The 12,499-nt window shown below is 40.6% G+C and overlaps 1 protein-coding gene across 1 annotated transcript in view; it reads left to right on the top strand.

The window, feature by feature from the left end:
* Positions 1-1,319: 1,319 nt before the first annotated feature.
* Positions 1,320-12,499, top strand: part of LOC139718211 (adenosine receptor A2b-like) — a 39,928-nt gene continuing 28,748 nt past the window's right edge. The window contains exon 1 of the mRNA XM_071629693.1: positions 1,320-1,491. The gene's annotated coding sequence lies outside the window, so the exon portion shown is untranslated. The remainder of the gene's footprint in view (positions 1,492-12,499) is intronic.

Genomic DNA, 12,499 nt, shown 5'->3' with positions numbered 1-12,499 from the left:
TCTCGGAATCCAAGTCTCAATAAATCAAAATTATGTCAAAGAAGGACAAAACATGTCCGTATTATAGTGATTACGCGAGTAAGGCATGCAATATTGGTTTTTCTTTGTGAATAAAAACAGATATCCTTACACAAAAGATAATACTGTTCATGAATAAAGTATAAATGATAAAAAGCAAAACAGCACGAGCGCTGCAAGTGCTACTGTAATGTTAATCGAGACAATCGACAAGTCTAGCTGTTTTTTCAGTGTATAACCTACAAGATTGCATTGCATTGTTGGAAATGAAATAAAATGAAAGGAAAATGAAATGAAAGATTAGCGGTTGTAGAGAACGTATTAAAGCCTCATTGTTCCAGTGCAGCCCATTTGTGAATAGAGGCAAGAGAAATACAAACAAAAAGAATAACTAACAGGAATTTCACTTTCTAGGTGCATGAGCGTTGCAGTCAGTGTATGGACTTGGTGGACCATTAAGATAATTGATACGCTCGGGGAAATAGTGGTGCTGCACACACCTTTCATTGTACCTGACCTACTTTGTTTTAATATGCTTTGGAGTGAACGAAAAGAACAATTGTCGGTGTATCAAACCACGATTTCCGCGTTTCTAGGATAACTCAAAAGGAAAAACAGATACCCACAGTGCATTTTTATCTGAACAACTTTTGCGAATGCTTGGGTATATCATGGATAGAGAAACAGTAGTTTCCTCTTCTTTCTAATCGTGCGAACAAAAAGTGTATGAATGGGTTCTGACATTTTACTCGTTACAAAATAAGATGATGACACTTAAAATTGATATTTTTAACAACATGTCACACTCTTGCAGGGGTTTCCCTTCCCTTTATTTTCTCTGTTCAAAGTGTCTCGTGAGTAATTACATTATTGCCAGCATTGTAATTACTGCGGTAACACACTATGAAACGCATTCATGCAACTTTAAGATTCTCCTGAATGTCTTGAAAGGTCAGTGAACTTTGTTTCTTCTTCCAAATTTATGTATACAACGAGGACAACTGACAAATAGCAAGATGCAGTTGCCAAGGCAGCTGACAGATAATGCCTAATCAGCGATGTTCTCAAATTCGGAGCCTGTATACTTTGAGTCATCACGTATATATTCAGTATTGTCCATCCTTTGTTCTTGCAAAGATTTGCAAAGAGTTTATTCAATTATACGATCAATAGTATGGCAAACTGTCAATTTTCATACAATTCTGAATTTGCGAGTAGATTTGACAGCTATGTGTGCGTGGGGATTTTTTTCTCGTTTGTAATAAAACGTATTGCATCTACTTTTATGTCTCGTGCAGGTCGTATGGTTGAACACTGGACTGGGTATCAGATCACTGTCTTCTTCTGTTGACTCCTTCCAGTTGGATATTCATGACGGTTCCTTAAGCATCTGGAAACATAGGGGAGGAACCTGGAATGATAAAGCGACAAAATTTACCGACTGCTTGAAGTGATACAAACTGTGACTTAAAGGTAGGTTAAATCAAAATAACCTTACTACCGCTGGTACGTGTACGTGTGTGTAATTGTGTGGTCATTGCGATTGTAATAACTGAAATGCAAATTCATGTTGGAATACGAACAAATACCTGAGTGTGAAAATGGCTATCATATAAATCTTAGGTGCCGTTTCAGTTCTCGCCGTCATCAGAATCGCGTCATCATCACAGCGCTGTATGTGTGCTATGTTTGGCCGTCGGCTTTGAGTCAGCTTTATTCCACCTCTAATACCAGTGTTATCACGTGACCACATCACGTCCTCATTGGCCCCTTACGTTATACATTCTCCGCAAGCTCAAGCAAAGACTTCGCGGGTGGACTTCAGTTCTCGCTGTAGCCATTCACCCTATTAAGTCATTCAAAGTCTCCTGTCGGGACTCTCTTCTGTGTTTGTGTGTGTGTGTGTGTGTGTGTGTGTGTGTGTGTGTGTGTGAAGGATGAGGGATAGAGACCGAAAAAGTATTCCTCTCTCTCCCCCCATTCGATCACAGTACTGATGTCTCGGTGATAAACTTATCTGAATCGGGAGAGGAAATCAAGGGTGACGTGAGTGACGAGCAAAAAAGCGGCAAACTATTTTCCTCATCCCTCTTTCTCCCTCGCTCCCTCCCTCTCTCTCCTACCCCCCCCCCCCTCCCCTCCTCTCTCCCGATCTCCTGGCTCCATCTCTCTTCTTCTGCTGTTTCTCTCTCCTCCTTCAATTGTTGATGCTGATTCGTCTCGACTGTTACGCAGGCCATTAAGGTCTCGCCCCCAGTGCACACAAGCAGGTAACGCACGTCATGAGATACTGCTAGACTAGACCAGCGTGGACGCAAGGTAGTCGGTTGGATCTACACGCATTTTCATATCCATAATGAAATTCTAGACAAATTTAATTATGCAGATTTCTAAGGATCGGAGCCGCTGTTGATGTTGTTTTAACGAGTAAGAAAAAACAACAACAATCAACACAATTGATTGAGGTCTGCAGGACCAGGAAGTTTCAAGTGTACTTGTGTTATCAGTGCCACAGAAAAGATCAAGATTGAGATGTAGCGCACAAGCATGAAAAACTAGGAAAATTAAAACACTCTCATATCATGTTTCTCAGTAACACAAATTTTATTTTCCTGAATCATATCCACATACACCAGCACTGTAGGCCTATATCTGTCTATTTCCTTTGATTTTTATACATTTTGTTGCACCAATGTCGATCAAAATCGACAGCATGAAACGCTTTGTGACTCAGCTAGGCAGTAGTGCCTGCTTCGGCAAAACCGAGAGTTAGTTTGAATTCATGTTCGTCCTTAAGTGCCTTAGACGTTGCCTTCTCATTAATGCATACAGCTTCCAGGACTGCTACCGCACGATGTATACCCAAGCCCACCACACCCGTAGAACAGAGACAGAATAGATTAACTGGTTTACCAAGTTGTCATCCCTGAACACACCCGTGTCGTTCCATGTCGTCTATACCTCTCCATGTCTATTACCTGTCTCTTGAATCTCTTCAGTTCTGGAAACCGCAATCGTCTTTTGTTTCTTTTCCTCTTCTTTGTCTCTTTGCTACGATCAAACACAGGATTCTGCCGAATGAATATTGATGTATGATGTGCGTTGATGCTAATGGACAAAGTCGAGTAATTCCCTCGCTGTTTTGCTCCGGTGTAATAACAAAAAAAAGAGTAAAGAAAAGGGTGAAATGCAACGAATGGAGGCGCCCCTAGTAGGCTGGAAAGGGGAGACAGGGCTTGGAAAGAATCATTCGTTTTCGTCCCTGAAGGGTCTTACCTTCCGTAATGAAGTCTTGTGCAGAGAAGCCGCTCCAGTAGAAACGTAATGATTTCATTGAGAGTAGTGTTCAAAAAGGAACATAGAGCTGGCCTCAAGTCACTCAGCAACAGCTCATGATTGTCGATTCGATTACGATAAATTGTGGCGATTTGGTGCATGTTATTGCTTCTATTGGTGGTCAGGTTGAGCGCTCGTTCAGAGCTTACGTATTTGATCAAGTCATCCGTTCTATGCTGTCACATGCAATAAGGAACACACGAGCATGCGGGCCGTATGTCGATTCTCGTCTCGTTCCAATGTAGTAAGTAAACTGAGAGAGGTTGCTTCAGATTTTGAACAAATCACGTCATATCTTTCAGTGTAAGCATAGACCACCTGATATATATATATTTTTTTTTCTTTTTTTTTGGGGGGGGGGTGTTTCTAGTCAGTCGACCTCATGTAGTTTTGGAAACCTTTGTGCAATTGCATGCCTCGTCAATAAGCTTGATTGTGTATACATCATGGAAAGGCAAGAAACTGAAACAAAAAACAAAACAGGAGCAAAACAATAACATGCAAACACCCTTATTGGGGCGGGGTCATCCCACTAGACCAATACCCACGAGTCATACAGAAAGCAGGTCCATTGGCTGCTCACGAGTCATACAGCCCGTGAGTTCAACACTATATAGGTAAGAACACGGGGCTTAATGTGTTGGTCTCGTGGGCCTTGTTAGCTTAGTGTCGAACTAATGGGCTGTATGACTCGTGACCTGTATAACTCATGGGCTGTATGACTTGTGAGCTGTATGGGCTGTATGACTCGTGGGTGTCGGTCTCGTGACGTGCACCCATTGTATGGGGCAGGTGTTACTTTGAGACGGCCTGACCTGCTGATACTTGTTTTTGTTGCTCCTCTCCTTTACATACTGCAAAAAATCGCAACATTGAATGAATTACATTTCATACAACCTCATAGTCAAAGCCAACAAAATAGGTCTTTTAATAATACACTGGCTTGCTGTCATTTATCATTACAAACTATAAGTGATATCTAACTGAATTATCACCGTTCCGAAGAAAACCTTATAGAGCAATTTAAGCAAGTCCTTGTCTATCTTAGTTGGATCAATCAAAATGACCTATTTAAAAATAGATTGCTTGGGTGACAAGCTGTCCATACACATTTGCACTTTATGGCATTTTAAAGCTTGAAATTTTAAATCTTGCGCTGCTTATAATCTGGTAGAACCAGATGAATTACTTTTGTGTAATTTTCTCTTAGCTGTCGTAGTGCTTTTGCTCCTGCTCAGTTTTGCATTGGCGCGTGAACCCTCGCAGAGTATCAATTTATTTATAGCAATCTTTTATGACATGTTTTGTTATAAAGCCAATCTAATGTTGCCCCCCATTTTCTCGCGCTTCAGAGAAGCATCGGGCAATTCCCCTGCTGCATGCGCTATACTCGGCATCTATCGCATTATCCGCGCGAGTACATTTACAGTCATTACGTCTGACAAATACGATTAGTGGCAGCGCGGTGTCGCATATTGATGAATGTCCCGAGATAGCCTTTGCTGCTTCATGAATATTTGATGCTGTTTAGTTAATATTTCATACGCCGAAAATGTGCTGATCCGTCTTGTCTGCAAGTCGTCGTCTGTATGCCTGCAAGCCTTTCCCGCCCCTTGATTTCTATCCGTCTACATTTTGTTGACGACTTACTTGGATAAAATAGTTCTCTTGATTCTTTAGTAAATTGTATTGCAAACATTTGCGCAAGGACCGTTGCTGGTCATAGTATATGAAAAAAAAAGAATGATATGGCGAGGCTGTTTATCGCATCAGAATGCGGCACAGCTGTTTTTGTAACATGTCAACGCTTGTCTGCTTTTATTGATTATCCTTATTGATTTCTGCAAGAATCTTTTATTGAAAATATAGCCAACCGTTATTCAGATCGGCTCGGAAAAGTCGGAGCTTGGGGTCAGTATCCAAGGAGACGCCCAGTACATTCATTTCATCTAAAATGGCAAATGAACGTCAGGTCATATAGAATAGAGACATGACGACCTAGAAGACCTGAGCGAGATTTCCGCCTTTTGTGCAGATGGAAACTTGATCAATATTATTATTCTGATATTGTTATTCATTCACTTTTACCCACTTACTGCTAATCATATCAATCATTTAATGGCTTTTTTTTTCTACAAGCGAGGGCTTTAGTTGAAGTTTTACAGGGTACCAGATTTACAAATAAACTGCTAATCTTGTCAATCGCTTTAGTAATCTCTATTCATGAGGATTTAAATCTAAATAATGCAGGATTCGTCTTTTTAGTTTGCAGAATCGTTTGAAAAAAAATAAGGGTAGCAAAGTGTAGCAAAAAAAAAAAAGCTGCTGAAAACTGCTTATCCAGTAGTGGCGAGACAATTGAGTAAAAAAAAAATAAATATAAGGGGTAACCTTTAGCTGACAAGAGTCTGTGTATTATATCATTTCTGAGAGTCTTCTGAAATATACAACATGTAGGTGAGTAGGTGCTAGTATGAAACCTCATGTCGTGTAATTCGTGAGGTTATCGCTCGAAGAATGACAATTATCCCTATCGCTTATAGCTCTCCGAATCTGAACGCGTGTGGCGCTCTGATTTTTTTTTACCTTTAATTCTTGGCAAATAAACTTCCGGTTATGAACGCGCGATGTGTAAATGTACGCTTTTTGATATGCACATTGAACACTGAACGACTGAAGTACAACCTAGTATTGCATATTAGACCGTATCAGAATCTGTCTTATGATCTCGCGAATAATTGAGTTATTTTCTAATCTGTAACTTATCATTTGATAAATGGGATTCTTCTGCGAAGCGGTCCAATGCTGGGCCGATGATGCCAAACGACGAAATTATGGAAAATATCCGTGGATGAAGGACGTGACGTGGGTGAAGTTCCCTATAGACAAAGTTTAATCGCGAGACAGACATTCTCCGAAATTGGTCATGAGGTCGATCCATGTTTGCTTGTGCATGACGACTTCGGTGCGTTTTGAATGTACGATCAAAGATCCTACACTACGTGGGATCTTTGGTACGATTTTCCAGAACCGCAAAACCGGAAGTATAAGTCCATAAAGCGATCAATCAGATATCGGTATCGCGAGGTGATATCGCTTGATATCGGATATACTAGTATGCGATAGGGAGAATTGCAACTATTATGTACACCTTTTGCTGCTAATCACGGAGCCATTGCAAACAGTCCAACTGTGATGCCATTATGAAGTTATGGTGCAAAACTCTGGTTTAATTGTTCCTCGTGAAGAAACGTTTAAATTGATTGCGATGCTCCCTGGGTGCCTGAATGGTTGTACAACTAATATTTTCCGAGCAAGTGAAAATCTCACTCGCTTTTCATCCTAAGGCAGTCAGGCACAGGCGCAGAATACTGCGCCTGTCGAAAAGCGCCGATTTCTGCTATCATGAATATTATAATGACAATACCCATCATGCCACGCGATGCTCGTAGTGTAAAAGGCATGGAGAAAATTTAGGTGATGAAGACACCTAATCGATATTAATTTCGTACGAAAATTCTAACCTTGACACTTTTCTGATATTTCCTCTGTAGTAAGCCAAATACCTAATCTTGCATAATAATCATTTCTAGGGGAATAAAACCTTGACATCTGGCGTAATTCTGGTCGGAATACATAATTAGGTAAATGTTTTTTTGAATGACCACCGGTTTGCCCTCTTTTTAGCCTTGTGCAACAGGTGTTGGCTAGTGTAACAGAAATGTACTCCTTCCTATCAGACCTTCCTCTCTCCAGAGCTTCTCCTCTCTCATCTCCTCTCGTGGCTTCTTTCCCTTTCTCTCCCCCAGCACAGCCACCTTCCATCTCTCAACGCATCATATCTTTCCCCCTCTCTCTTCTCTGTGGTACTCTCCCCGGCAGGTTGGGTTCTTATCTCTGTTGAGTAAACATAGGGCAGCAGTTTAAAACAAGGAAAGTGTTGTGAAAGTGCGGCCAGGCTCTCTGTGGGGCCTACCTCGTACCTCCCTGGTCTTGAAATGACCATGGGCAAAGCACAGAGGCAGGGGCTATGCGATAGGTATTGCAGTTTTGGATTAGATTCCAGAGAGACAGAGTTATACAAGAGAGCACGATAAACATGAGTTATCAGAGTTAATTGCAGATGATTCTGCAAAGGAAGCAGAACAGCGTAACATCGTAACAGCAAGGTAATCCCAATGACTCCTACTTCATTCTCAATCTCACTAGCCTATTTCTTGATTTATAAATGAGCTATGGTCAGTGTGGAGAGACCTATATAGCGCATGGTGTTTGTTGGTGAGAGCGTGTGGCTCTGGATGTGCCTGATGCATGCTGTATTTCGATATAATTATGGTGATACAGTGCAGTATACACATACATACTATTGTGTTTTGGCAATTTGTCTTGCATACAGTACTTAGTGCACTGCAAATCAGTAAAAAGCAGTAACGGGCGCCTGGTACACAGACGATATCAATGGAACCGACTGTTCGCGGAAACTACGAGAATCGATTGTAGCGGGCACACTTGCTCGGCGCTCGGGCGGATAACCCCAAAGTAGCAGTTTTCTGCGCCTGGCGGGAGGCGCAGTTTTCTGCGCCTGTGCCTGACTGTAAGGCGGGATAAGAGAGTATAGTGCTGCATAACATCCAGTAATTTACTTTGCTTTGTGGATGTTTGAATCAGCACACTCTCACAAGTTACCAGGTAGGGGCTGCATGAAGCCATCACGGCGATATTAGGTGGTATCGTCGGCTGGAAGCACGCCCAACGGACACCCAAAGGGGCCGACCGCTATGGCGGGCCGTAGACTTTAAATAGCACAGCTCAGAACTAGACGCTGGCATGTCCGTCAAATCCCCCTGGCTAGTTTGACCCGGTTTCAGGTCATGGAATCTCCGTGATTTGCTGCAGATTTGGTCATTGATGCGATGAGCGGCATTCCGCGTGGCTTGACGATTTTAGGACTATATCCCTTCGGAGGCGGAGTCCAAGCATACTTCAGGCGAAATACTGCAGGAGCCGACTATAGGATGTTGAACCTAGTCACTGAGAGAGGGTATCATTATCTCTCGAGATGCCAACATAAAAACTGCCATCTCTGGCTAAGATGGCGGTGATTCGCTCTTACAGTTGATGGAGAGCCGTGGGAAAAGAGCACCGCCGGAAATGCCTTGTTATCGTATAAAACAACAACAACAACAACAACAACAACAACAACAACATCAACAGCAACATCAACAGCAACAACAACAGCAGCAGCAGCAGCAAGAGCAAAGGCTGAGTTGCCAAGTGCAATTCGTTTATCTGAAACATGAGGGGAAAATGTTTGCGGTATCTGAAACATGTTGTGACAATATTATCTGCCAATACAATCTTTCTTATGTAGGCCTATACGTATAATATGAATAACCGCGACGTTTTTAGATGAATTGATATTAGTGAAAATGTGAAGAGCAATCTTTGCTTTATGTCAAAAGCTTGGTACGTTCTCTACCTCCTGTGTCAGTTGCAAATTTAAACGAAACTTTTCTGAAGCATTTTACTGTGATGCCGTGTATGACCATTTGGGTTTGAATGAGAATGTCCTATACACTTGTTTACATCTCAACCTATATCGAAACTTTGTTTAAATCTGGTAGCCGGCGTTTATAGTGTCGATCTGTTCTAGAAACATATCATGAGATGATATGATATTGTCTTGCTTTGAGTCGAGAAAACCATTGAATGCCAAAGTCAGGAAGTTAATATTTCGTGATTCTTATTTTTTTTTAAAAGATGCATTCGTGCCTGTGTGTTTCTTGGTACGTCTTGTTTGTGGGTTTGCTTCAGATGCATTCACTATGTGATACCAAGTTTTTTGCATGCCACTATGAGATCCGAAAAGCTATACTCGAACTAAAAATGTCGCATCTTTCAATAGGAAAAAAATGACCAGGGTGTTTCATCCGTCACTACGTAAACTGTGTACGATTTGAACAACGACGTTCAGGTTTGCCCTGCCTGCGGAGCGCGTATAAATAGTACAAACATAAGTTCGAAATATACGCAGAAAATATTTTCCACTTTGCCCTGAAATCAGTTGACAGTGAGAGCTGTATGTAGTCCGATGAGTGAACATGAATGAATACACAGACAGAGATCCATTTTGATATTACCAGAACCTCCGTTGACTCTAGGCCTTGGTGAAGGAATATTGTTTCTCACGTAAATACAGAGCAGTGGCACGTATGAAAGTTTGATCATGGCACTATTATAATATTGCACGGCATACGAGGGTAAGCTCGCTGTGGGAACATTGCTGTTCAGATCTGCTCGTAATGTATTTCATGGCCATAGAAAAAGATTAACAAAATGCTTGTAGAAAGTAATCTTTGCACTGCAATTATTACTATAGGCATTGCTAACGCAATTTGAAACTCTATTTCAACTGGTAAAATATATTCTTTATCGCTATCATAGCTATCATGGTTTATTTATTGTATCTATTTTTTATAATCTTATCCGTCATTAACACTTGTTGATCAAAAGAAAAAACATCATTGTATAGAGAAAGACACCCTTCAATTGGTTTGAATGAAAGAGATTCGATGAAGTTAATGCCGTTCACGATAAACTTTCCACCATCACATCGTGCACACGCGTTCACTCCGCTCCTTCGTCTTTGTGGCTTTTCTCACGTAAAATATACTATCAAAATGTCATTATGTGCTGCACGAATGAGGGAAGTATCGGTGACGAGTGCGTGACGCATTTTTCGTGACGTCATTATGGCTGAAAGAAAGTTGCGAGGTACTGGTACGGGCTCGTAAATGTCTACATCGGTTAACATTACAACCTCGCCTTGATATTGGACATCGGGATACTTTTAAGGGTAAGCAGACTTTCAAGTACTGTAACAAGACGTACCCTAGCTGCAATACATTGCGCAATCGCTTCTTGGCACATACTCATGCGCAAAAACGCGCATAGGGCCTACACTGGCTAGTCAAAGCTACGAATGGGATTGTTTTTCGCTGTTGTCTTGAATGGTGATAGTTATTTTCGAGCTTCTCTGATCCATGCTGCAGAATATTCGAGAACAGTCTCACATAACTTCAGTGCCCCTCACAGGGTAAAGCTATGAGGGACAATCACCTGCAACTCTTCCAATACATGTTATTTTTTACGTCTGACTCATAACCAATCATGTTTAATATATCGACACGAGTGATGACGACTTCCACCACGCACCATCATTATTTGTACCAGGTCTCTCCTATGCTAACTTACTAACAACAACAAATGTTACTTGTATTTTCATTGTGTTGCCTATGTTCCATATCTATACTAATATCATAACCGTATTGATGCTTTTATTACAATACCATCTGTTCGTCGAGAGTGGCAAAAACTCATACATTGTTTGTGAAAATGATATAATTATCTTTAAGTATCATATAATTGCAACATAATTCTTTCTTTGTAATTCGTTCATAACGAACCCTTCATTCCAAGTCTGTCTCATTGAAATATCATACTAGGTCGAAACTAACCTAGCAGTGTTTATTGTACTTCCAAGACCTTAATGAAGAGAGAAAACAGCCCTCGTTATTCACATGATGTCGTAACCTGATGCCTTCGAGAGAGGACGATGAAGTGTGTTTTTCAACGTCAACAGTTTAGATAGTAAAATGGCCGACACAGAAAGAGATATCAGGCTCTTTGCACTGCGATTAAGCGAGGGGAAGAAAGAGCATGGCAATTAAAATGTTGTAATGGGAGGTCTGTGTAAAGACCGTGTCCTCACTAGTCAAGGTGAACTTAACTATCGACGGGACAATCAAAGTTTATTGCCTCTCAGTCAGCGGTTTTAAGTATCCAGGAACAGGTAACTCGACTCCACCTCCTACTTAATTTCGAGAGAGTACCAACAACAACAACAACAACAACAACAACAACAACAACAACAACAACAAACATTTTACAGAATAACAGAAGTATCATTAATCCGGACATAGAATAAGAAAGTCCAGGTTTTTGTTTTCAAGTTTCACGTACTCTTCATAAACAGTGATAGTCGTCACTTTCAAACACTCTAAAAAGAATAAGATAAGTGGCCCGTTGCATGAAACTTACCGTTGAATTTCAATGGTAACTACCGTCAAAATTATGCAACACAGCCAATCAGCATCAAGGATTATAAGCTTTACCGCTAATTTGAAGACTTACCGCTAGAAAGGAGCGGTAAGTCCAGCGGTAAGGGTTTTATGCAACAGGGCAAAGGATGCCATAGTACAGATGTGACGATATCATTCTCCTTCCTTTTGATATCATTGGTGTTATAACAGGAAAAAATAGCATCGCCTTTAACACGCAATTTTCTTCTCCTTGAGCTTTATCGAGTACATTTTTGTGAAAAGCCTGTTATTGAGTATTATATTGGAAGAAAGACCAATCAAGGGTATCAAAATATATAGTCCTAATTTTGAAAGTTCAATCTGTCGATGTGTTCAGGGACCTCAGTCTTAGCTTTTGTCACTGAATTTGTCAGCGTGTCTTATGAATATTGATTCCCAGTCACTGCCTAAGACAATAATTTCAGGGTCCACAATACAGCACGGAAGGCTAAAGAATGAAAAGACTAAAAGTTAAGTAAATGGAAATACAAATACAACGTAAATTATCTAACAAACTGGCGAATTCTAAATTCTATAACTGACTAATATTTGGATATCATCTGTCGATGGTACACGTGTCAGACTAGTTCTGGTGTACCAAGCGTTTTATATTCAGAGTTTTGCTTTAACAAGAGGCATTTATAATTGGAATGTGGTACAAGCTTATCGTCTTTTGGTAAGGCTTAAGTCACGAAAATTCTAATACACGCTCATGCAATCATTTTATATTTCGTAATCCTAAGGAGGCGACTTCAGTCATTATTAAGTGAATACGGGAGAAATTTAAGTTTAAAATCTTACTAGTCTTACACTTGCTGACGTATACCTTATACACTCATTGAAACTATAGAGTCATGGCACAAACAGTGCCTTTAATTATGCAAATTGCATGGATTTGATGATGATATCATTATCTTACGTGTTTCCTATTTACCCGCATACAAATTCACATGTTCACTAGATTTTCTCTTCTTAATTTGTTTCATATTTCCATCTGACAATTT

The sequence above is a fragment of the Diadema antillarum genome, unplaced genomic scaffold (genome assembly GCF_040938485.1).
Source record: "Diadema antillarum isolate AM-2024a unplaced genomic scaffold, OU_Dant_1.0 scf00000008, whole genome shotgun sequence".
In the NCBI taxonomy this organism is placed as follows: Eukaryota; Metazoa; Echinodermata; class Echinoidea; order Diadematoida; family Diadematidae; genus Diadema; species Diadema antillarum.
This window is presented reverse-complemented; position numbering and strand designations above follow the sequence as displayed.